This window comes from Mobula hypostoma, chromosome X2, assembly GCF_963921235.1.
Source record: "Mobula hypostoma chromosome X2, sMobHyp1.1, whole genome shotgun sequence".
Classification (NCBI taxonomy): Eukaryota; Metazoa; Chordata; class Chondrichthyes; order Myliobatiformes; family Myliobatidae; genus Mobula; species Mobula hypostoma.
Window position 1 is genome coordinate 18,951,981 of NC_086129.1, and position 27,851 is coordinate 18,979,831.

Consider the following 27,851-nt stretch of genomic DNA (forward strand, 5'->3'; position numbering starts at 1 on the left):
AGGAAGTTTTATGTGTGTTGCTTGAAATTCCAGCATCTGCAGATTTCCTCGTGTTGGCATCATATTGAGATACTTTCGAAGGAAGAGGTCTGTTTGACCCAATATTGCATGACATTTTATATGCTAAAGATCAAAGGAAAAATTCTAAAGTTACAATGCATCCACAATGCTTCTTTTGAATTACATACGATTTTCACACCCTCTTCTTTGCACCCACACTCCAGACACCCAAAATGAACGTTAATCAGTATTCACAAAATGCTGGTGGAACGCTGCGTTCCACCAGCATTTAGTGTGTGTGTTGCTTGAATTTCCAGCATCTGCAGATTTCCTCATGTTTGCGTTAATCAGTATTGTCTGGTGTTCATTTAACCGGGGTCCACAGCTCCAGGAAACTATTGTCCAAGGCTGCATTTAAGATTTAATCTACAACCCATATCTAATGATTGGTTGCTGAAATTAATATTTTGTGATATAACCTAACTCCAGAATATGCCCTAACACTATAAATTGAGGCTATTATTATGCTAGACATGATCAAATCTCACAATATTCAGAAAGAATCTAGAATTCTCGGGATAGTTCAAAATCTCATCAGAGGACATCTGAAATAACACTGGTAAAATGGCAACAAAGTGTTAAGAGGAACTCTGCTGTATTATTCATTAAGCTAATGCATGTAGCAAAGGTATTTCTGAAATGTTGCAAATAGAACTAACGGGGATCACAGGAAATATGAAGTTACTTTTGGCTCAACCAAATTTCAAAGCAAATCTGAAAAGCTGCTGAATACTCCAGTGTGAAGGGCTGAGAGGGAAGTCAAATGTTACAGAAAGCAATAAAACTCACAGAACATTGGGTGACTTCCAATATTAATGCTAATAGTGACACACAGAAACAAATGAATACTGTAGTGTGGGTGACTGAAGAAGAAATCAAGCTCAGCCTTATCTCTTTTGTCAGAAAAAAAGTTTTATTTTGTCAGACAGCTCAGCTGATGTGAGCATGGTGCTAATAATGCCATGGTCATGGATTCAATCCCTCTACAGTGCAAGACTACAGTCATGAGGACACTCTCAGGTTGGAGGCCCAACACCTCATATTCCAACTGGGTAGCCTCCAACCGGATGATATGAACATCAATTTCTCTAACTTCCAGTAATTTTCCCCCTGCGTCTTCCCTCTTCTTCAGTTCCCCACCTTATCTCTTCTCTTCTCCTCACCTGCCTATTACCTCCCTCTGCTGTCCCTCGTCCCATGGTCCACTCTCCTCTCCTATCAGATTCCTTCTTCACCAGCCCTTTACCTTTTCCACCTGTCACCCTACCCCGCTACACATCTCCCCTCCTGCACCCACCTGGCTTCACCTATCCACCTTCTGGCTTATGCACCTTCCCCTCCCACCACCTTCTTATTCTGGTTTCTTCCCCCTTCCTTCCCAGTCCTGATGAAGGATCTCGACCTGAAACGTCGACTGTTTATTCATTTCTGTAGGTGTGGCCTGACCTGCTGAGTTCCTCCAGCATTTTGTGTGAGTGGCACAAGAACAAAGTCTACAGAAAGCCATTGTTATTCCTGAGAGGGTGCCTGGGAAGGTCAACACAGGCAAAAGAAATAGGAATAGGAATAGGAAGTAATATGGAAAATTACTAATGACGGTCATGTAAAGGAACGATGGGGAGTCTGAAAGTACAAGTGTCTTTCATACAGCAGTATTTCACACACCCTCAGTGCATATTTTATGAATCCAACCAACACAAAGCAAAGAGGAAATCTATGACATTTCTGATGGCATTAGTACACAGGAAACAAGATTATTCTTAACTTTGATATACATGAACAAATGAGGCCATGGGAAGATGAAATACTACTAATGGCACATGCTGAAGCCATTAATTCAAAACTATCAAATGATGACACCAATAAGCAGAAACCAGATGAAGTATTAAATATTGGGTAGAAAGATTTAAAAACTGTCTTAAAAATATACGGGAAGATGGTAAGACAGAAATTTAGGAAGAAAATTCCAAATGTTAGGCCCTTGGTAGGTAAAGGCACAGCCACCTGTTGTGAACTGATTAACTCCAGTGATATTCAAAAAGCAAAAATGCTTTTGCTAAATTTTTCACTTAATGTGACTTACAAAAGCTATCAGCAGAAAGTACAATGGAATGGTTTAGGCAGGGATATATAGTGAGGGATTTCCCTCTTAGTCTGGAAGGAAGGAGGACAGGCAAAGCCAAGAAACTGGGCACTCTGTCATCCAATCTTTGAGCCGGCCTGCAATGTGATTTTTTTTATATGTCAGCCAGAGAACTCTTCAATTACTCTTACTAGGTCCTGCCTGAATATATTGTTCAAATCGACAATTGAGTGCTAAATCTGCAGGTTTCTGCTTTAGGACCTTGAGACAAATTCAAATTATAGCACTCAGTAATCAGGACCGAGGTTATGTGCTCAATCCAAAGGTCATTAGTACTGTATCAATTTAGCAACCGTTTCCAGTGTTTGGACAAAATAATCTCCATAATATTATCTGCAATGTTAGATATGGCACTAACAACTAAGCTCCAGAGGGAGCCCTGTGGAATACTGACAGCCCTTGGAGCAGGACAACAGGAAATCTGCAAATTTCCTGATAGTGAAAAAAGCAACAGGAGCAAATTATAATGTCACTGATCTAACTAAAACACACAAGTTGGATATAAACATAAGAGACTCTACAGATGCTGGAAATCCAAAGAAACACATACAAAATGCTGGAGGAACTCAGCAGGCCAGGCAGCATCTATGGAAAAGAGTAAACAGTCAACAGTTCAGGCTGAGACTCTTCATCAGGACTGGAAAGGAAGGGTGAAGATGCCAGAATAAAAAGGTGGGGGGGAGGGGAAGGAGAACAAGCTAGAAGGTGATAGGTGAAGCCAAGTGGGTAGGAGGGGCAAAAGGCTGGAGAAGAAAGAATTTGATAGGAGATGGGAGAGGACCATGAGAGAAAGGGAAGAAGGAGGGGAAAAGTGTTAGGCAGACAAGGAGAAGAGGTAAGAGGCCAGACTGGGGAATACAAGAAGAGGTAAAGGGGAGAGGAAAGGGAAAAAAAGAAAAAAATAATTACCGGAAGGAGAAAATAATGTTCATGCCATCAGGTTGGAGGCTACCTGGAATGGAATATGAGGTGCTGCTCCTCTACCCTGAGAGCTACCTCATTGTGGCAAAAGAGGAAGCCATGGACTGACATGTCGACACGAGAATGGGTATAGGAATTAAAATGGTTAGTCACCAGGAAATTCTGCTTTTGCCGGATGGAACAAACGTGCTTAACAATGCAGTCCTCCAATTTATGCCAGGTCTCATCAATGTAGTGGAGGCCACGTTGGAAGCACCGGAAATAATAGACAACCCCAAGAGATTCACGGGCAAAGTGTTGTCTCATCTGGAAGGACTGTTTGGGGCCCTGAATGCAGGTGAGGGAGGAGGTGAATGAGCAGGTGTAGCATTTCTGTTGATTGCAGAAATATCTGCCAGGAACTAGAATAGAGCGGAGGGACGAATGGACAAGGGAATCATGGAGGGAGTGATCCATGTGGAAAGTGGGGAGAGGGGGGAGGTAAAGATGTGTTTGGTGGTAGGATCCCGTTGAAGGTGGTGGAAGTTGTGGAGAATGATGTGTCTGATGTGGAGGTGCATGGGGTGGTAGGTGAGGACATGAGGAACTCTATCCCACTTCAGGCACAGGAAAATGGGGTAAGCACAGAAATGGAGGAGATGCGGGTGAGGGCAGCATCAATGGTGGAGGAAGGGAAACCCGCTCTTTAAAGAAGGAGGGTATCTCTGATGTCCGAGAAATGAAAGCTTCATCCTGAGAACATATGCAGCAGAGACAAAGGAACTGAGAAAAAGGAATAGCATTTTTATAGGAGATGGGGTGGAAAGAGTTAGCATCAAGATAGCTGTCAGAATCAATAGGTTTATAAAAGATGTCGGTGGACAGTTTGTCTCCAGAGATGGAGACAGAGAAATTGAGAAGGAGGAAGGAGGTGTCAGAAATGGACCAAGTGAATTTATGGGCCGGGTGGAAGTTGGAGGCAAAGTTGATGAAATTGATGAGCTCAGCATGGGTGCATGAAGCAGCACCAATGCTATTGTCAATGTGGCTAGGGAAGAATTGGCAAGTATTACCAGGGAAGGCTTGGAAGATAGATTTCAATAACTAACATATAGGAACTAACAAGAGCTTTACTGAGTTAGAAAAGGCAGTAACACTATGGGACCAGAGAAAATGAAGAATACTGTATAACTGATGATGTGAATGTTCAGAGCTAAAATAGTTAAATGGCAAGAACTAAGGAAATTTGAAATATCAGAGCTAGATGGTACAAAAGCTGGCAATTCAGACTAAATAATTTGAATTTATTCTCAGCCCTGATGAAGGGTCTTGGCCCGAAACGTCGACTGTTTATTCCTTTCCGTGGACACTGCCTGGCCTGCTGAGTTCCTCCAGCATTTTGTATGTGTTGCTCTGCGTTTATTCTCAATTAGAGACTTTTTCCATCCGTCCTTATCTATGCTTGTCCAGTCTTCCTTTAAATACATTCTATTATATTCAATTCAACCACCCCCTGTTTTAGCAGGTTCTGCATTCCCACCATTCTTTGGGTGAAAATATTTCTTTTGAATCCCCTACTTGTATACTTGTATCCATTGAAGACCTCACATTGTATGCTTCCCCACAAATGGGAACATTCTCTCTGCATTCATTCTGTGAAAGTTTTACATAATTTTAAAGATTTCGCTCAATTCATCCTCAGCACTTTTTTTCTCAAGAGTAATGAAATCCATCCGATCGTTCTCACTTGATAATTATACACACACTCCCCATATCCATTATTATCCATATAAATTTTCAGTTCCTCTATATCTTTTCATAATTCATCCAGATTTATAGGCAGTACTGTGAGGATGGTCTAACCAATGTTCCATCCAGGTTTAGTATGACTACACTGCCTAACAATTTACTTCGAGGGACCTGATGAGAAAGAGTGGTTAACAAAGAAGCTCAAGGAAAATATGAAAAAAAACCACAGCATGCAAAGTGGCGAAAGTCATTAGTAACCAGAAGATTAGGAAAACCTTTCATGAATCAGCAGTAAAAAATTAAAAAGCTAAAAGGTGGAAAAACAATTATGAGAGAAAATTGCCAAGTCGCATCAAAACATATAGCAAGAATTTCTATGGATATATAACAATGCTATGGTAACCAGAATAAATGGGGGACCACGAAAGAGTGAGGTTGTGGAATTAATAAAAGGAAAGAAATAGCAGATCACTTTAAGTCAACATTCTGTGTCTCGCTTCCTCCGACAATAATAAACCAGAGTGGAGGACACTGTAAATGACCCAAATATAACAGATGAGCTGGTTTCAAATGCGGTCATCCTTGCCACAAGGGGCAACATATTGGAAAACCTAATGGGATTAGAGTCTCAATGGCTTGTATCCAAGGGGTTTAAGAGAAATGGCTGCAGGGATAGTAGAGCTATTGTTTGAAGATTTTCTGATTTCTTTTTGTTCTGGAGAGGTACAAGTGATTGAAATGCAAATGTAACTCCCATGTTCAATAAGGGAGGATGAGTAAAAATCAAGACATGTTAGACCAGTTAGCTTCATATCTGTGGTTAGCAAGATGCTAGAGTTGGAATCAATGAAGAAATAGCAAATCTTTTAAGAAGATTAATGCAGGTCAAGCCAAGTCAACATGGCTTCATCAAAGAATTCTTCAAGTACGTAGCAAATAGAGTCAACAGAGGGGATCTTGTAGGTGTCTTGTATTTGGATTTTGAGAAGAAATTTAGCAAGATGCCATGTAGAAGAGAAAGTGTTGGAGGAAAAAGTCAGAGTCATAGAGCCATACAGCATGAAAACAGGCCCTTCAACCCAATTGGTCCGTGCCAACCAAAATCCCCTTCCTGTGCTTGGCCCATATCCCTCTAAACATTTCATATCCATGTACCTGTCCAAGAGCTAATTTATATAGGGAGGGAGGAGAAGATGGCAGCGCAACGCAGTGCACGGCCGTTTCGAATGAATATCGATATATGTAACTAGGGGTGCCGTGCACAATCCAGATTTGATGGGGACAGCCGTGAGAAGCGCAGAGGAACATCTGGAGTAACTTCTGAAATGCCTGCTTCGCTGCCGTTGCTACTGTGCAATTGAGAATCTCCAGAGACGAAGGCCCCAAATCCTCGGCTTTGCGTATTGCATGTTGCCGGGGCTGGGGTCGAAGCGCTCAACAGAGATGGTGCTCGGTGCTCAGTGTCGAAGAGGTGGTCGGAGGCTCGGAGTTTTCGGACGGACTCGGAGTCGGACTCTGGTCGGATGCTTCCGGGATACTGCATCGGCAAGTTGGCGGCGCTGGAGGTTTACTGTCTGCGTGAGATGATGGGACTTTCCAGAAACTTTCAGACTTTTACTGTGCCATGGTTTGTTCCTATCAAATTACAGTATTGCTTTGCACTGTTGTAACTATATGTTATAATTATGTGTTTTTTAGTTTTTAAGTCAGTTTGTCATGTGTTTTCGTGAGATCATTCTGGAAAAACATTTTTATCATTTCCTAATGCATGCATTACTAAATGACAATAAAAGGGGACTGCATGTCCTCATAATCATAATCGTAGTATGTTGTTAATACACAAGTCTTCACCACTTCTTCTGGCAGCTTGTTCCAAATACTGCCCATCCACTGGGTGAAAAAGTTGCCCCTTAAATCTCTCTCCTCTCACCATAAACCTATGCCTTCTAGTTTTTGATTCTCCCAACCTTGGGGGGAAAAAACTGTGCACATTCACTTGAGTATGAATAGTACCATGAATTAAAGATTGGTGATCACTCTGAAGATAGAGAGTAGGTACAAATTTATCTTTTTCATGCTGCAAAACATAACTAGTGGGATCAGCCTTTGGACCGCAAATAATCGCTATGTTTACTATTGATTTGGAGGAGAAAAGGTTGCCTGGGGTTGAAGTATAGAAGTAGAGGAGTATTCTTATATTTGTGCAGGGTACTGGTAAAAGTACACCTGGAGTGCTGTGTACTGTTTTTGTCCCCTTATTTAAGAAACAATATATTGGCAATGGAAAGCAACACAGAAGATGCTGGGGCAACTCAGCAGATCAGGCAGCATCTATGGAAATGAATACACAGTTCATGTTTGAGGCCAAGTTCTGAAGAAGGACTTCCTCCAGCATTCTGTGTGTGTTGCTCTGGTTTTCCAGCGTCTGCAGAATTTCTTGTGTTTATTACTGGCAATGGAGATTGCCTGGATAAAGTTCACCAGGCAAATTCCTGGAATGAGGGGGCTGTCCTACTGACAAAAGCCTAAAGATGTTGGATCTGTATTCCTTAGAGTTTTGAAAAATGAAGGGCAATTTTTCTGAAATGTATAACATGACAGGATCAATGTTGAGACATTGGAGAGTCTCAGTGGAGGGAAAGTAGTTACAAGGTAAGGAGTTGCATAAGAATTTCTTCTCACAGAGGGTGGTAGATCCCTAGCATTCTTGACACCAGGGTGTGTGAGTGATGTTTGTGGAGGTAAGATCGCTGGAGGTATTTAAAGAAGATGTAGATGATTTTTTTGTTGAAAAATCTGGGAATTGAGGGTTACGGGTAACTGATAAGAAGAGTTAAGCCTGGGGCAGATCAGCTTTGATCATATTGAATAGTGGAGCAAGCTTGGAGGGCCAGGTGTCCTATTCCTGCTCCTATTTTATTGTGTTCTTGTGGAATGGAACATATTTGCAATGGCAGCAGAGTGCAGCAATAGAGGTGATGTATAGAATCGTAAAGGGATAATCTGTAGTGTTACAGGTAACTGTAGAATCCAGTGATCAGAAGGAACTTGCTGTCTGACTGGTGGCTGACAGAAGGCCATAATTTCACCACTGAGTTTAACATGGCATCAATGCAATTTACAATGTTACTGATACTTTTTATATTTGTTAAGGGAAAGGAGCTAACCGGGGAAATAAAAGGACACACAAGCGTCTAAATTGGCAGTCTGTGTGTGAAGCCAGAGGATATAGGCAAGTTCTTAATAAATACTTCTCATTTATATTCTCTACAGACGCAGAATTCAAAGGGGCAGAGGGTGAACACACTATCACTAAAAAGTTGGTGTTAAATACCTTATCAGGCTTAAAAGTAGATAAATACCCTGGCCTTGATGAAGTGTATCCCAGCTTGCTCTGGGAGATAAGAAGATCTCCGGGTCCCTGATGGAGATTTTAAAAACTTGACTGGTGATATGCGAGGTGCCAGATGACTGAAAGGCAGCGAGTGAGGTATTTTGTTCGAGAAAGGTAGCAGACATTAGCAAGGCAATTATAGGCTTGAGGCTAATGTCAATAGTAGGGACACTACTGGGAAAAACTGCAAGGCACAGGGTTAATCTACACTTGGAAAAGTATGGACTACTCAAAGACTTTCTTAGGAGAAGATCTGATCTAATTAACGTTAGCAATTTTCTTTTTTCAGAGGGGGGTAACAAAATTTTTTGAGGCAGTATGCTTGATGGTTCCTACATGGCCTTTGGGAAATTGGTCCAAAAGATTGCACCATATCAGATCTAAAACTGTCTTGGTAATATGAAGCAGGGGTTGATGGTGGAGGGTTAACTTTTGTGATTGTAAGCCTGTGCCTGACGGGGTACTACAGGGATCAGTGCTGGACCCCAGTTGTTTGTCATGTGTATCAATGACCTGGATAAAAATATAGGAGGTACAGTTCAAACGTTTGGAGATAACATGAAAGTTGGTGGTATTTTGTTGGTAAGAAGGATAGTCTCAGGCTACAGATAGTAAAATGGGCAGAGGCCAGGCAGATGGAATTTAGCCTCAATAAATACAAAGTGATGCACTCTGGGAGGACTAATAGGGATACAACACACGCAGTGAATGCTCACGCATTTGGAATATTGAAGGAGCTGCTTGCACAAGCCAGAGGGACTCTGAAGGTGGCAGTACAGGTGCTGATGAAGGGGTATGGGCTATTTGCCTTCTTTAGCTGGTACATAGAATATAAGAGCAAGGCAGTTATGACACAGCTTTAGAGAACATCAGTTAGGCCATGGCAGGAATACTGCATACATTTCTGGTCAACAGATTTTTGGAAGGGTGTGATGACACTGGAGAGGGTGTAGAGGAGATTCACTTTGACGAGCATTTTGTTTATAAGAAGAGAATGGATTGGCTGAATTTGTTTTTCCTGAAGTGGAGCAGGCTGGGTGGAAACCTGATCAGCCGTAAAAATTATGAGGTATAGAGTTGGTTGTAAGAAAGTATGCCCTATAATAAGAACATAAGAACATAAGAAATGGAGGTATATAAAACCAGAGGAAGTGGACTTAAAGTAAGGGAGAGCTGGGATCTGAAGAGGATTTTTTTTTACATATAAGTAGTTGGAATCTAGAATCCCATGCCTGACTAAATGGTGGTGGCAGAGATTATCACAATATTCATTGAATACCTGGACAAGCACTTGAATTGCTAAAGCACAGAAGGCTACGTATATATCAAGTGCTAGTAAATGGAATGAATATAGATGGATACTTCATAGTCAGTATGTACACAGGGGCTCGAAGAGCCTGCTTCCATGTTGTATGATTCATGATGTCACAAATGCTATTGCCACTTTGAGACAGAGCAAAATTGATCTGTGGAATAACTTTTATCTATATGGTTGTAAACTCACATCCCTAAATGAAAATAAAAGGAACAAGCTTTCCTTGATGCAAGGGTCTTCCATCATATACATTATACACCTTCAATTTTTCTTCAAGATGGCAAAGGCAAAAGTTCAAAGTAAATATTATTTTCAAAGTATTTATATGTCACCAAATACTACCCCGAGATTCATTTTCTGCAGGCATTCACAGTAGAACAAAGAAATACAACAGAATCAATGAAAATTCACTTACAAATTGTCCAAATACAGGGAAATAAAGAATAAATAAATAAATAAACAAACAAACAAATAAACAAATAAATAGATAGATTGAATGATAGATAGATAGAACTGAGAACATGAGCTGTAGAGTATTTAAAAGTGAGCCCAAAGGTTATGTTCAATGGTCAATTCAGTGTTGTGTTGAGTGAAAATGTCCATGCTGGTTCAGGAGCCTGATGGTTCAGGGGCAATAACTGTTTCTGAACCTGGTGGTATGGGACCGAAGGCTCCTGTATCTCCTTCCTGATAGAAACAGCCAGAAGAGAGCGTGGCCTAAATAATGGGGGTTCTTAATGATGGATGCTGCTTTCTTGTTGCAGCGCGTTTTGTAGATATGCTCAATGGTGTGGAGGGCTTTCCCTGTGATGAACTAGGCTGTATCCACCATTTTTCGTAGGCTTTTCCGTTCTTGGACACCAGTAGTAGTTTAATTTGCAAATAAACCATTACAGTCTTCTTCTAAAACTGAACGGCAGGATCGCTCTCTCCAAATGAATGAGCGGTTTATATCTAGTTTAATATACATCTTAGTGTAACTGTCTCGGGACTTCTGAAACTTGGCAACCTCTTAGAGAAATGAAACGGACCCTTTAAGGTGGAAAGATGACTGCGGGTAGGGGACCCGCTGGGTTAGAATAAATAGGGCGATTCATTGTCAAAAAAAAACCATTTCACAGAGCGCCTCGGGTCAGCGTTGGGTTTCTATTCCCTGTGCGCGTTCTTGTTAATGATCTTTCTACTACGCTCTTTGACTTACAGCCACTGGAGATGCAACCGCGGGGCAAAAACAATGCCCCGATTAATTGGAAGCGCCTTTCATTTACACGGTACCGATAGAAGTCCCACCACACACACGGTTAGTTTCCGGCGAAGAAGGGCAGTAACTGGCGCACAGCCCCAGGGGACAAAAGAGTCCAGTAATAGCGTTAAATGGATTGAATCGTCATTAAAAGAGATTTTACCCCCGGGACAGACCAGCAGAGGACCCAAATCGTGTAAAGCACATATGGGTATGCAACAAATTTGCATTTCTGACCGAAACTTATACCTTTTTGAAAACTGATTTGGGTAACCCTAGAAGAACAACTTTGCTTCTTTTGCAGTTAACCTAGGCTTTAACAGCCGCTTCGTGTGGATTCTTTGGAGGTCAGGCCTAGTTTAGAGCTCCCGAAAGTACATTCATGGGCAACTCAGATTTGTCTCGGCATTCCAATCTGCCAATTTATTGTCACATTTAGTTCATCTGACCATTGCCCGTTTTATTGGTCTGGTACAACAATGAAAAAAAAACCCACTGTATATGCTGGGAATCGGAAATTAAAAATAACAGAAAATATTGGAAACACTCAGCAGGGCAGGGAGCAACTGCAGAAAGAGAAACAGACTTAACGTTTCTTTCCCGAAACTAGCGTCTTCGACGTGAAACATCGACTCTACTTTCTGACTGCACAGGTGCCGCCTGACCTGCTGACCGTTTGCAGCGTTTTGCACAATGCCGACTTTAAGTCGCGTGTAGTGAACAACCACGGTGCATATTTTCGTCAGATTCTGCTTTTGTTGGTGCCATTCCGGATTTCCAGCAAAACAGGGTCTAACATATTGCTTTTTTCTCCTTTGCTAACTACTTTACTTTGTGCGTTTTTAATGATTCTCTTGATTGCATAAGCAAATCATCTCTGGCAATGAAGCATCAAAAACGTTATCTGGTCTGTTGAACCCAGTTTAAACCCATTTCCTATACATCCAGTGTATCCACAGTTAAATTGGCACGACTTATTCGAAGCCGCGCGGGAGAGATGATTTATAGTAGCGTCTGGGGTTTTACTTTCGATTTTTCAGAAACCCTGAGAGAGAATTGGCATTTTAGCTTTGAAGCGGAGTTCTTGATGTAGGAAGCATTTGTGGGGTAGGGCCATCTCACCCTGCTTACTTGGCATCAAATGGAGCATAACTCAGTCATCAAACTAGGGTGTGGAAATGCTTGAGACCGGCAGCGGAGTTCGATGTACTGCAGCAATAGGCGAGATTGTCTCCACTCTAACAACGCACAGCCGCCAGAGAGCAGCACTACAATCACGTACAATTCCCCCCGGGTAGCAGTCGCCTCCCGCAGTGTAACCCACCTTCCGTCACTCTACCGGAATAGGTAACACGATTGATCTGGAGGGATCCCCGGCGGAAAAGTTGACGAAACTTTCTGTGCGATGTGTTTACATTACCGGTTGTCAACGGTGCGTGAAATCAGAACAGCATTGATTAAAGGGACTCTGTACACGGAAATATGTTAGGCACGGTTATTACACTTCAGAATATTGTTAGAAATATTTCCAGAAATGCCTGTCGCTAACTGTAGATATGGAGCGATCGGAAAGAAGTGTGCATTTTAGTTTCTCGCTGAAACTAAGATTGAGAGAAATCCACGTTCCCGTTTCTCATTTTTTACTATTCTACATTTAACAATTCCTCTTAATTCGCTCCCTCCCCACGTTGTTTCCTCTAGTTTCAATTTTGGACCCGCACTCTCCGCCTGCTTCTGTTTTTAGCATGGTTCCCACTATTCTGATTGTCTGACTGGATCCGGGGCCTCTCTGCTCTCCACTGATCTGCTTCTCGGCCCACTGCTTTAATTGCAGCCACTCTTTTTACCTAATAAAAGGAATGAGAGTTTATGCAGCGGATCACAGAGAATAAAGTGAAATCGGAATCGATGGCGAACAATAGCTGTTAGGGAACTTGCTTCAGGCCATGAGTGGATGCTGTGTGTATTGATGCCGGGAACCATCAATGTATATACTGTATCCGGCTCCATTTCCTGGGCTGAAGCCAACGGCGAACATAGTCACGGACGAACAACCTGATGAACTCAGGTTATGCGGCAGCTGGAAATGTTGTTGTTGGTGGCGGTGGTGGTGGTGTGTGTATGTGGACACGCGGGATAGAATAGGCATGCACCAAGGGAAACTGGATTGAGGATCTGGAGGCTGGAAAGAGAATGGACTGAAAACTACAAATTGGCGCAGGCTAACGTGGGAGGTGCACGGAGACCAAATATTTGTTTGGATTTTCAGCCTACCACCGCACATGGTGCCACTGCAGAGCAACATATTGTCACAAAATGCAGTCCAATCCAGATCTACATTTTAAATTAAAGGCAACCCTGCTATAGACATGCATTACATTCGGGAGTAATCCCAATCTCACATTAACCTGCACTGGGTGGGGTGGGTGGGGCGGGTTTGGAGACAAGCAGGTCCTCAGTCTTCCGAGTCCTTAACCGCAAAGCACACAGATTGAAGCATTTGAAGAACTCCTTCAAACACGGTCAGATTTCTCCTGCGTTCTGATGTGGTCATGGTTCAGTGGCAATGCCCACACAAAAATGCAGATGCTAAAAATATGAAACGAAAACATAACATGTTAGAAATATTCAGCAGGTCCGATGACTTGATGAACTCTGCCTCTCTCTGCAGAATTTTCTGAGCATTTTCTGTTCTTATTTATAATTAAAAGCAAATAAACCCACATTGAACCTGCAATCTTAATTCAAATATTCTCAACATGCAAGTTGCTGCACAGTGGAAAAGCTGGTAGAGCTGCTGCCTTTGGGTGCCCATGGATTTGTGTTCAATCCTGACCTTGGGTGCAGTCTGGACCCTGCAGTTTTCCCCTGGGTGCCTCAATTTCCTCCCACATCTAAAAAATATCTGGGCCGGTAGGCTGTAAATTGCCCCTAGAATGCAGGTGAGTGACGAAATCTGAGGGGAGCTGATGGGAATGTGGGAGATGAACAAAAATGATGATTAATGTGGGATCTGTAAAGTGAATGGTTGTTCGTGGGTATGTAGTCAGTGAAACAAAAGGCCTCTTTCCCTGGTGTATCTATCACTTTAAGAATGATCCTAATCTATATATTCCCAGAATCCCCATTAAAATATACCCTTAATCCTGTGGTGATGTTGGTGTAAATATATCATAGAAACATAGAAAATAGGTGCAGGAGTAGGCCATTCGGCCCTTTGAGCCTGCACCGCCATTCAGTATGATCATGGCTGATCATCCAACTCAGAACCCTGTACCAGCCTTCACTCCATACCCCCTGACCCCCGTAGCCACAAGGGCCATATCTAACTCCCTCTTAAATATAGCCAATGAACTGGCCTCAACTGTTTCCTGTGGCAGAGAATTCCACAGATTCACCACTCTCTGTGTGAAGCAGTTTTTCCTCATCTCGGTCCTAAAAGGCTTCCCCTTTGTCCTCAAACTGTGACCCCTCGTTCTGGACTTCCCCAACATCGGGAACAATATTCCTGCATCTAGCCTGTCCAATCCCTTTAGGATTTTATACATTTCAATCAGATCCCCCCTCAATCTTCTAAATTCCAACGAGTATAAGCCTAGTCAATCATGGGATCCCATTGCACTATCAATTCATGTTATACACAGATTTTGGTTAAATACAGACTTGAAAATGCCAAGGAATCCTGGTCAATATCAATTCCAAAATATCCAAGATTCAAGGATAATCTCTTTCCAAATACATATAGAATCTCGAATAATTACAATCCAGATGTAGCCAGGATCCTACAGTTTACAAACCCAAATATACATGAAGTGCAGGATAATATTGATCAAAATAAAGGCATGGTATAAGGTAATAACAACTAAAGTATGTTTAGAATTCTATCACTATGCCATTTTTAAATACTGCCAGAATTCCAGGATAATTCTAACCCTGATAAATATATCTTCCTAATAAGTACTAACTGAAATAGGTACAAGATTTTGTGTAGGACCAATTTAAATATTCCCAGGATTTCAGGGATACCATCATCCAAATACACCCTATAACCTAAGATAACTGCATTAGATATAACCCAATATTTAGGGACTCTGATACCAGCTCAAGGTTATTCAGGATTCTTGGATATTCCTAACTTGAACAAGCACAATTCAGATATACTTAATATTCAATTATGACCCCAATTCAAATGTAGTCCTGATTAAAATCCCTTTTTCACACTGGATGTATTCTAATATCACACATTATTACAGACATCACGATGTCTATTTACATAAGACATAAGAAACAGGAGCAGGAGTCGGTCATCTGCTCATCAAACCTGCTCTGCCATTCATTAAGTTCATGACTGATCTCAGTTCCACCTACCTGCTTTTACCCCAGAGCCCTTAATACCCCTGCTATGCAAAAAAAAACCCACCTAACTGTGGCTTAAATATATGTAATGAAGTAGCCTCCACTGCTTCCTTCTGCAGAGAATTCCACAAATTCAAGAACCCCTGGGAAAAGTAGTTCCTCATCATCTCTGTCCTAAATCTATTCTCCTGAATCTTGAGGCTGTGCCCCTTAGTTCAAGTTTCACTCATCAGCAGAAAGGACTTTTCTGCCTCTATTTTATCTATACCTTTCATAATCTTATATGTTTCTGAAAGATCCCTTCTTATTCTTTTGACAAAGAAGAATCCTTCTTCACACAACTCATTCTCTCCCGATAGCAAATCCCTTCATCTCCAGAATCAAGCTGCTGAACCTTCACTCTGCTGTGACTGACTAAAGCTGAGTCATACAGAAGTCGTCACTGGGAAATAATAAGTCTTTATACACACAGCAAACCTCCAGGAGTGAGGGAGTCCAGAAGAAATCAAAAAAACTCATTCTCCTCTCACATGTTCAACACAAAGATAAGTTAAAAATGCTTAATTATAGTTTCAATTGCTTTAATCACCTACTAAGCTTTGCCATTAGGAATATAGTCAGGTTAATGTACAGAATTACTTATATTCAATGGCAGCACATCCCAACTATCAGTGTCCCTACTGGTATCTGTTCCAAAAGCCTCGAGGCATCCAAAATATGGCCCTTTTGTGTTGAATATACAACTAACCAGAAGGTTAAGTGACAAAACAGACCTGTCCTGAACTGTGCATTAAGTGTCAGGGATACAGCTTTAACAATGTCCTAACAGCAGGAACATTCATTATTGTGTTTCCCAATGTTGTTTCAATAGGACAGAGAATGATTGGTTTCACTAGCCACAAAGTATCAGTTGGAAGCTAAATTGTATACAGGTTTTATTTCCTGAAGACTGGTTCTCATTTTAGTTAATCCATAATTATGTTATTCAACGCTGTTCACCCTGCAAGTAATGATCCCTAACACTTTGTACCACCTCTAAATCCATTATATCTTTCCTCAAGAATGGAAACCAGAAATGCTTGCAGTACTGCAGGTGCGGTCTCACCAGTACCCTGTACAGTTGCAGCGTAGCCTCCCTTCTCTTAAATTCAATCCCTCCTGTAATGAAGGCCAACATCCCATTTGCCTTGACAACCTGCTGCACCTGCAAACCAACCTTTTGTGATTCATGCACAAATACTCCTAAGTTCCTCTACACAAGTGTCATACAATCTTTCATCACTTAAATAATAATATGATATTCTATCTTTTCTATCAAAGTGGACATATTTGCATTTAACATTGTGCTCCATCTACCAGACTCTTGCCCACTCACTTAACCTATCTATATCTCTCTGCACCCTCTGCACAATTTGCTTTTCCACTCAATTTAGTGTAAATTTCATGTTATCAGATAGTCTCTGACGATAATAAATAATTTTATGCAAACTTGAGATTTTCACAAATCCAAACAGAGTGATGTTTTAGCAAGAGTTGAGGATTGGGAATGGGACTTATGAAAACTTCGGTTACAGAGAATGGTACAAAAAAGTTATCTCCAACAACGAGAGAATAAGCAGTAACGGACCAAAAAACAATGCAATAAAAGAAATTCAGCATAGATTTTGAAAGAGAAAGTCATACTGAATGAAATTAATACTGAGGTTTGAAGGATGAAGCCAAGAATAATTCCATGTTTGTAATTTGCCAAGAATTTCAAAAATTCTTTGTAATCTAGCTAGCTCCATTAAAGAAAATTTGCAAATAACTAATGAATAGTACATAATCTCAATGGATTGCTAGTAGAATGTATAGTTTGCTGGCTTTGAGGCAGAAAGAAGAGAATAGGTTAAAGTATCCCGAGCAGAAATGGATTGGAAATGGTTTATTATTGTTAAATGTACAGAAATACAGTGAAAAGATTATATTGTTCACACAGATCGATTCATTACAAAGTGCATTGAGGTAGAACAAGATAGATCAACTACAACACAACATAAAACAGGAACAATGTAGAATAAAGTGTGACAGAAAATAGTTCTCCACTTATAACAGGGAGAAGGAAACAGAGGTTACACCAGCAGATTTTGATGAAGGATGATGAAAGAAGAACTCTGCCTTGCCAAGCCTGGGTGTGAAAGGAGGAGGGTTGGGCACAGGGGCTAGCATGTAAAAACGAAGAGCTACAGAAACACCAACAAGGAGCTCCAAAGTCCTCATCCTGGGAGAGGAAGGATCTTCAGTGGGTTACACATGGGGAGAACTTGAAAGATTGACCCATGTCAGAGCACTGTAGCAAGCTGCTCTTGCCGACCTATGTGCGCAGCTGGGGTGATGGGCTTAAGTAAGTTACTAAGATGAGGGTAGGGTATATTGGATCAAAACAAGCTGATGGGGACTAACTAGGGCAAATAGCCTGATTTTGTGTGGGTTGCATCTGTAATTCAATATGTTAATCACTTTTGAAATGATGGCAGTTCTGTTAAGACATTTTGATGTTGTCTGTAACAATTAGATTTTTTTTGCATTTTTACTCTGGGTGCCTTTTGTAACTTGTTAATGAGAACATTTAAACTGCTGAAATATTCATCAAAATGTACCTCCTCTCCATAAACAATACTGGATTGGATATCCTGAGATTTCCACACTTCCTAAGATACGACATTATTTAAACAATAGGGTGTGCTCAAAGAGGTATCTTTTTTTAATCAATAATGCACGCAATAATGGCAAAACTTAGACACACAGAGGTCCAGCTAGAGGGTTGATCCCCCTTTGGTGCATAAATTCAAGGTACCCTGCAGATTTAAGAGGTATCAGATGGTCACACTGATCTTAAGATTTAAAAGGGATTAATTCACGTGGGTAATACACAAAATTCTGGAGGAACTCAGCAGGTCAGGCAGCATCTATGGAAAGTAATAAACAGCCAATATTTTGAGCCAAGACTTCATCAGATTGATTAATTTTCCCAATGAAGGGTCTCAGCCCGAGATGTTGACACTTTATTCCTTTCCATGGATGCTGTACGGCCTGCTGAAATGCTCCAGCATTTTATGTGAGTTACTCTGGATTTCCAGCATCTGCAGAATCTCTTGTGTTTTTTAATTCGCATGCAGCCAAGGTTAGATATCAGTTCAGCTGTAAGCCATCAAATGACAAAGGTCAACCCTCAGCTCTCCTGCTCAGCTTTTGATGTCTTCACAAAAGCATGAAGGCATAGATACTATATATACATACAGTACATCAAATGACCTAGCGGTTTATTTGCAAGGCAGATATTTATAAAGGAGAGAGTAACTAAAATAAATGCTGGTCCCTTGTGGTACAGGATTAGTAAGTTAATAGTGGGTAACTGAGAAATGGCAGAAATTTCTAAATTATTACTTCACATCAGTTTTCATTCCAGAAGACACTAAAATATGCCTGTACCAATAGAATATCAAGGGGCTTTAAGAATGAAGGAACTAAAACAAACTCTATCACTAGAGAAAAAGTACCTAGCAAACTAATGGGACTAAAGGTTGACTGTCTCCTGGATCTGATGGCTTGCATCCTTGGAGCTTAAATAAAGTCATTGCACAGATAATGGATGAGTTGGTTTAATCTTCCAAAATTACCTTCTATAGAGGTTTAGAAAAAATATTAATTTTAATGTGTTATCCGGGAAAGGAGGAAGAAGAGAGAAAGCAGAAATCAGTAAGACAGTTAGCTTAACATCTGACAATGAGAAAACACCAGAATCCATTGCAAAGGAGGTAACAACAGGAGATTTAGAAAATTATCAGTTTATCAAAGCAGCATCAATAGAGATTTATGAAAGAATCATCATTCTTGCCAAATTTTTTCGAGTTCTTTGAGGATGGGACAAACAATGTAGATAAAAGGGAACCAGTAGATATCGTGTATTTGGATTTCCAGGAGGCATTGAATAAGATGCTAGATGAAAGCTTACTGCAACAAGTGCACAGAGTTGGAAGTATATTGGAATGGGAGGTGAGGAGCAAACCAGGAGTAAACAGAGTTAGTGTAAATATAGCGTTCACAGATCAGCTATCAGTAATTAGTGACATGTTTTTGGGATCAGTGCTTATTAATCTATAAATTAATGACAAGGTTGAAGGGATCAACTGAATTGATGATAGATGAGTTAATATATTGTAAGGAGGATACATAGGGCCTGCATAGATAGGTTAACTGAGTGGGTAAGAAGTTGGGAGATGAAATATAAATTGGGATATTTTGAGATTATCCACTATAGAAGAAAGAATGAAGTAAGTATCATTTAATGCAAGGGAGGCTAATAATATTACAATACAAAGGATCTGGAAGTCCTAATAATAAAACACAAAATGTTAACATGCAGGTGCACAAAATAATTACGACTGTTGATGGAATGTTAAAGTTCATTGCAAAAGGTATTGTAGGTAAAAGTAGGGAAGTTTTGATGCAACTTTACAGGAGTACTACATATACAGTAGTTTGGTTTCAGTACTTATGGGCACAAGTGCATTGGAACCAAATATTCATTTGGTGCTTAACTTGACGAAGAGATTGATATATGAAAGAAAGTTGAATATTTGGGCCTATATTCATTAAAGTATATGAGAATAAGAGGAAAGCTTCACAATTGTTGAAGCATTCATAACTCTGAAAGTAGTTGACAGGATGGCTACAAAAAGAATGATTCCACTAGTCAGGATACATAGCACTTAGGAGCACAGTTGCAGAATATGAAGTCAGCTATTTCAGATGGGCAAGAAGATGTATTGCTTTTTTCACATAGTTGCAAATCATGAGACTTCTGTATGCTGTGCAGGTGAAGTCACTGAATACAGTAAAGCTAGAGGTTTTTCTAACTCAACCATGGACAGTCCCAAGCCCGGCTCTGAAAGGGGAACGGTTGGGCATGGGGCTAGCAACCCCATCCCGTAAAAACCCATAGCTACAGAAACACCAATCAAAGCTCAAAGGACCTCACCTCTGAGAGAGGAACAATACACCAAGAAGATGGACTATATCTGAAGGTAGCTTGAAAGACTGACCCAGGTCAGAGGACTTTGGCGAGCTGTTGTCGATGGCTTATGCCGTGGTAGAAGTGATGGGCTGAGGAAGAAGAAGAAGAGATTTTCTTCAATAAGGCCAGACTCTGCCCATGCATACAGATATTCTGATGGTAAGATATACAATAAATATAGATACACCACACTATTCTTACTTCAAGAAGGATTTTTGCCTATACTTCTACCCTTATCAACAATGAGGTACAAGTAACATATTTCATTAAACAGTAATAAAAACATGAAAACTAAAATAAAGAGTCATTGGTAAATAGCTTGCTGGAGGAACTCAGTAGGTGAAGCAACATCTGTAGGAGGAAAGGAACTATCAATGTTATGTGACGAAATCATGTATCAAGATTCAACATTGCGACCAGAAACATTGACAATTCCTTTCCTCCCACAGATGCTGCTTACTCTGCTAAGTTTCTCCAACAGATAGTTTGTTGCTCCAATGCTCCAAATTCCAGCATATGCATTCTCCAGCATCATCAAAAATCTGCGGATAATTGCAATCTGAAATAAAACTAGAAAATGGTAGCAGTACAAAGGTCAGGAAACAAAATCATAGAATCATACAGCACCGAAGCAAGCCCTCCAGCCCACCTTGTCAATGTCAGTTTACACTTATCCCAGTTGCCTGCATTAGGCCCCTACTTCTCTGTTCCTTTCCATTTGATGTACATGTTCAAATGCATTTTTGAACCCTGTAGCAGTATCTGCTTCCATCATCACCTCTAGTAGTTTCTTCCAGATAACCACCACCATCATGTGTGAAAAACCCTCAGATCGCCTTTAAATATCTTCTGTCTCATCTTAAACCTGTTCCATCTACTTCTAGATCCCCTGGTCCTGGACAAAGACTTTAACTGCCTAACTTACCAATGCTCTCTATATAAACCTCTAAATAATCACCCATTGAGTAAAGGTTTAATATCTGCTATTCGGGATAAGTTAGTGATTTTGAGGCATGCCCCCTTCGATAAAATTAGAACTGCCTGGGAACATGATTTAAATATCTCCGTATCTGTTGCGGTTTGGGATTCAATTCTTAAGTCAGTTAACTGAACCTCTTTATGTGCTGGCCACTGCCTTTTGCAGTTTAAGGTTGTACACAGGGCTCGTATGTCTAAAACTAAATTATCGCGGTTTTACCCTGACATTAGTCCCGTTTGTGACAAGTGTAAAGTGGGTGAGGCTTCACTTATCCATATGTACTGGGCCTGTCCTAGTCTAGAGAAATTCTGGAGAGAAGTTTTTTCAACCCTACCTCATATTCTTAATTGCCATTTAGAACCTAACCCTCTGGTTGCTCTTTTTGGCACCTTGGGTGAAGTAGGCATGCACTTGAGTCCGACTAAATGTCGAACATTATCTTTTGCCTCTCTCTTGGCTAGACGGTTAGTTCTTAGGTGAAAAGATGCTGCCCCACCCAATCACGCTCAATGGCTTAGTGATATTATGGCCTGTTTAGACCTTGAAAAGATTCATTATTCACTTCTTAATTCGGACATAAAGTTTCATAAGGTGTGGGGACCTTTTCTTGAATACTGTCATAACTCCTCTTTAGGTTAAGTTTATCCTTTTTTTGTACTACAATCCCTTACTTTCAGCTTTTTTTTCTGTAGGTTTTACGGCTTTTTGTTGTGAATTACATTATAGTTTTGGTAGTGGGCATTATGTTTTCTTTTTTCTTACATATATTTACAGCTCTGTGGGGTCGACAGCTCTGATTAATTTTTTTTTCTTTTATACATAGAAATGGTTGGCCTGGGTTTTTTTTAGTGGGAGGTTGGGGTGGATACTAATCTTACATGATTTTATTTTGGGTGCTTTTTCTTTAATGTTATGAACTATATATTGGACATGTTTGTTTTGCACTGTATAAATCTCCATTTTGTTGATGGGTTTTTTATCTGTCGCTATATTGTAGAAACTCATAAAAGTTCCTTAAATGATTACCCATCTAACTCCTATGTCCCTATGAGAATGAACACAGCCTATGCAATCTTTCTGAAAAAAGAAGTACAGCCCTCCATTCAGGGTAGCATCTGAAGATTCTCTTCTGCACTCCCTTTACCAAATCACATCCGTAATCCAAGTGTGGTCTAACCAAAGTTTAAGACAGCTGCAACGTGATGTCCCAACTCTCATACTCAGTGTCTCAGATTGTGAATGTAAGCACACCTAATGCCTTCTTAACTACACTGCTCAGAATCAGGTTCATTATCACCAGCATGTGTCATGAAATTTGTTAACTTAGCAGCAGTTAAATGCAATACATAATATAGCAGAGGAAAAAAAAACTGTTTCCACTTCTACTGAGCTACAGACTTCCTGACGTCCCTGCCATTTACTCTATATGTCATACCAGAAGTTGGCTTCTTAAATCCTGTTATCTCAGACTTGAATTGGAATTGGTTTATTATTGTCACACATACAGTGAAAAGCTTGTCTTGCGTACTGCTCATACGGATCAAATCATTGCACAGTGCATTGAGGTAGAACAAGGTATAACAATACCAATGTAGTGTAAAAGCTACAAAGAAACTGTGGTGTAGATAAATAATAAAGTACAAAATCATAACAACATGGATTCTGAAGTCAAGAGTCCATCTTATTGTACTAGGGAACCATTTAATAGTCTTATTACAGCTAGGTAGAAGCTGTCCTTGAGCCTGGTGGTACATGCTTTCAGGTTTTTGTATCTTCTGCCGATGGAAGAGGGAGAAGAGAGAATATTCATAGTGGGAGAGGTCTTTGATTATTCTGGCTGCTTTATGGAGGCAGTGAGAAGTATGAACAGAGAGGAGGTTGGTTTCTTTAATGTGCTGAACTATGTCCAGAGCTCTCTGCAGCTTCTTACAGTCAGGTGCTGAGCAGTTGCCATACACTTATGTCGGACTATTGTTTATTGACTACTGTTTTATCTTCTCAAAGGGGGACAATGCTCTTGTTCTTGTCTACATCAATGGTATTGAGATTGAGAGGGTTGAGCTTCAAGTTCCTGGAAGTGAATGCCATCAATAGCTATGCTAATCCAACCACATTGATGCCACAGCCAAGAAAGCTCACCAATACCTCTAATTCCTCAGGTGGCTATAAATTTGGCATGCCCCCATTGACTTTTACCAATTATGATCAATGCACCATAGGAAATCATCCTACCTGAATCAGAATCAGGATTAAGTTTATTATCATTGACAGTGTATATACAAAAATTAGTAAGGGTTGTTCGTGACATGCCAGATTTATTTCCTCTCTTGAGGAATCAGAGCCATTTGTGAGCTTTCTTGACCCTGGCATCAATGTGTTTGGACCAGAACAGGCTATTGGTGATAATCTAGGAACATCACAATAGCTTGACACCTAGGAACTTGAAGATCTCGACCCCCTCAATCTCAATGCCATTGATGTAAACAGGAGCACGTGCATGTCCCCCGCTGCTGGAGTCAATAAGTAGCTGCTTGGTTTTGCTGAAATTCAGGGAAAGGTTGTTGTATTAATACCATGTTATTTAGCTCTTTGTTTCCTTCCTTTTCTCTGACCAATCATTAATTGAGATACAGCCCACTCTAATGATATTATGTGCAAACTTGTGCATGGCATTAGAGCAGATTAAATATCAGGATTAAGTTCCATCTACTAGTCCTCTGCCCAAATTTCCAGCTAATCTATGTCCTGCAATTTCATGCCATCTAGAGCCATACTTATAAGACCACCTACATTCTTTTCCAAGGCACCTATACGTATTACAAACAACAAGGCTCCCATCACAGATCTCTATGGTATGGCACTTGTTATAGTCTTCCAGGTAGAAAAGCACCCACTCAGATCTACCCCTACCTCCTATCACCAAGCCAATTTTGGATCCATTTTGCCAGTACAACTCAAGTCTATTGTGCCTTACCCTTCTGGATCTATCAACCATGCATGACCTTGAGAAAAGCTTCAAAGAAGTCCATGTAAAACACACCTACTTTGCTGCCTTCATCAATACCTTTGCTGGGATGAAGTAATTAGAGAAATACACCATGGAAACAGACCATTTGGCCAACACGTTTATGCTAATTGTGTTGCCAAGCAAGCTGGTCCCTGTCCACATTTAGCCCCTAGACCTCTAAGCCTTCCTAATCCTCATACTTAGCTAGATGGTTTTTAAATGTTGCCAATGTGTTCGCCTCAACCACTATTTCTGGCAGCTCATTCCAAGTACACAGGATCCTCTGAGTGAAGTTCCTGCTTTGATGCCACTTTTTAATTGCTCACCTCTGATCTTAAACCCATGTCCTCTTGTTTTGAGCACCTCCTTGTTGTGTTCGTAAATGAGGGAGAGTGCAGAACACAACAGGAGGCCAGCATGCAGGTTATTCAACTCAACATTATTGATAACACTGCTTTTTATAATATCGGAATTCCTCCCATGTGGGAGTAGCTTACTGAATGGCATAGGAATAAAACTATTAGTTACCACTCTACTCCTCACTGGGAAAAATACTATGTGTTTTCACTCTGTTTGTGCCCCTCATGATCTAATATACCTCAGTCAGGTCAACCTTCAATCTCCTATGTTCCAGAAAATAAAGTCCTCGTCTACACAACCTCTTCTTGTAACTCGGGCCCCCACATTCAGACAACGTGCTGGTAGATCTTTACTACACTCTTTCCAGTTTAATATCTTTCCCATAACAGGTTGACCAAAACTGTATACAATACTCCAAGTCATAGAGTCATAAGTATGACTTCATCACACCTTATATCACAGCAACGTGACTTCCCAGCTCCTACAGCAATGAAGGCAGCATACCAGATATCCTCTGGAACATCTACTCTGCCTGTGACGCTGCCTTCAGCATTCACAAGGATGGTCTGAAAGCTCCTGAAGACAGAGAACCTTAAATCCATGTGCTCTCTGATGTCACAAATATCCCAATGATTTATAGAGAAAATATGCCTTTAACCCTGTATGATATGGTAAGTGACAGAATCAGTTTGGTCTTGAATTTTCCTTGAATTCAGTCAAAATGGTGCAAAATAACTTAACCAGCATTGCCTGGTTTGAAGTGGGCCAATTAAGATACCCCAATGTTCTTACATTTGGTTGATGCATATGAAATTGTGTCATAGTCACATCACTTTACAAACCATATCTCTTCAACAGCTGTGGGCCAGCGGTCTGTGCTCTGTAGACAGTAATGTTTGCGTCCAAAGCCACCCATTTAATGTCTGCTTGCAATATACATTAAGAACTGAAGACTGATTCTTGCTTGAATTAATGCCTGGTACACACATCTAACTCCACATCTCCCACAACCTCCTCGAAAATATCAATCAAATGTTTGAGACATGATTTCTCCTACACTAAAACACATTGACTCTCTTTATCAGTCCCCGCTTTTCCAAGTGAACATAAATACTGTCCTCCAAAATATTCACCAGCATCTTTTTACAATTTTTTAAAAAATTGCTGATCAGTCTTTATTTTCCAGGCTTATCCCTACTTGCCTTTGTGAACAATGAGGCAACATTAGCTATCCTCCAATTTTCTAGTATCTCACCCATGGCTAATAAAGGGGCAAACATCTCAGTCAAAGCCCCAGTAATCTTCTTCCTTGCTTTCCTTAGCATCCTGGAATGGATCCCATCAAGCCCTAGGGATTTATTCACACTAATGTGCATCAATATTTCTAACACATCTTCCTTCCTAACACAGTTTTGTTTCAGAATGACAGTGTACTTTAACTCTCCTTTAACTCTTTAACCTCCACATCCTTCTCCTTGGTGAATACCAATGAGAAGCGTTTATTTAGGACATTGCTTGTATCCCCTGGCTCCACACACACATTATGCCTTTGGTCACTGAGGGGCCTCTTCCTTCCTTAGCTGCCATCTTTCTTCTTTTACACTTAGAAAAAGTTTTATAATTTTGATTGAAAGAGAAATTGATTCAATATTTTAGGCTGAGACTCCCTTCATCAAAATGGAGGAAGAGAGAAAGCAAGTTGGTTCAGAGTTATTGAGAAGTAGAGAGGAATGAGTAGGATAAAAGAAATATGTCTGCTAAAGTGAGAGCAGTGTTGCCATGGAGATAAGATACAAATGAGGTCATTGGGAGATGGGCAAATGAGGTAGGTAGAAAATCTGAACAAACTAACATAAACTGTGATATGAGGCCATTTCATTTTGTAATTCTTGGTCCACTCTCCCATATTTATCAACTCTTCTGACAGTATTTATCCAAGCAACTATATGAGATGCAATACCTGCCATTTGGTATCTCCCTGTTCCACGTCTAGGGATCCAAGCAGTGTTTCAATGTGAATCACAAAATGACTTGCTCTTCTTCCGACCAACTGTACACTGGAGGCAGAAGATATGGATGCTGTGATCTGGAACAACGCACAAAGTTCTGGTCAGGCAGTATCATTGGAGGAAAATAGACCGTCGATATTTTGAGTTGAGACCCGTCATCTGGAATGAAAGAGGGAAGGGAAGAGGTTGAGTAAGATCTGGTAGGTGATAGGTCAGTCTAGGTGAGTGGTAATAGGCAAATGAGGGAGGTGGTCCATCTGTGATATTGACTCAGTTTTTCTTCCTCCATGAGCACAGTCTGACCTGCTGTGCATATATTACATTTGCATTTTGCAAAGTCTGCATTCCTTTATTTGTGTTCTCACCCTCTAAATGCATTCATTTAATAACTTTTAAGTTCCTTCCTTCAGTTTTTTTAACTATCTCCCCCTCTCTCTCTACCCCCTCTCCCTTTCTCACCCACTATCCCCATTGACACATCTGTCCGATAACCTTGTTAACAGCCTGAACCCATAGCACTCATAGCTTTGTCTTATGAGAAATATTGCTTTTATCCTACCCACTCACACTCTCACTCTCCATAGAGTAAAGCTAGCTTACTCTCATTTTTACAGTTCCAAAGAAGGACCATTGAGATATTAATTTCATTTCTCATTCTGCGGATGCTGCCTAGCTTGCTGTGTGCTTCCAGTACTTTCTCTTAATAGAGAATTTAAGAGATTTCACAACCAATGAATCAGATTAAACCACTGCAGTCTTGCCACTTACACTCAAGAATGGTAGTGGACAATTAACCAGCTAAATGGAGGAGGAGGATCCAAAAATACCTTCATCTTTAATGATGGTAAGATCCAGCATATGTTTTCCTTGTTCATCCTGAAGTGTCATGTAGTTGATCCATCTTGGTTCTGTTTGATCCTGATAGTTTTACAATCAAAAGGATCTTCGGAAGTAAAGAATGAGACATTAAACTTGCTGCTTCTGGCTGTTTTATTAAAAGTTACAAGAGCGGAAAATGAACAAGAAAGAAGAGCCAAGATAAAGAAAAGACAACAGAAAAAGAAGTTGTGGTCATCTCATACTCAAGTCAGAGATAACATAAATTCCAGTGATAACAATTAATGTATAAAATAGCCAGAATCAAGTGGCATGACAGCTGCTACTGTAAAGAAAGATGCTTCTATATATGTAGATGATTATATAAAAATACAATGAAAATGACAATTCTACACCCCTGTTCAATATCTCTTTCTGAGATTCCAACCATTACCGAAGCCAGT

The 27,851-nt window shown here is 40.5% G+C and overlaps 1 long non-coding RNA gene across 2 annotated transcripts; it reads right to left on the reverse strand.

Annotated features, from left to right (window-relative positions):
• Positions 1–96: 96 nt before the first annotated feature.
• Positions 97–27,466, reverse strand: LOC134341038 (uncharacterized). Of its 2 annotated transcripts, none has more exons than XR_010016700.1 (4): positions 27,399–27,466; positions 26,523–26,730; positions 20,181–20,305; positions 97–123 (listed from the first exon to the last, which is right to left on the reverse strand). It is a non-coding gene; the product is annotated as an uncharacterized LOC134341038 (long non-coding RNA). The 2 variants fall into 2 exon arrangements; XR_010016701.1 differs by lacking the exon at positions 97–123 and adding an exon at positions 13,184–13,393.
• Between the last annotated feature and the right edge of the window lie 385 nt (positions 27,467–27,851).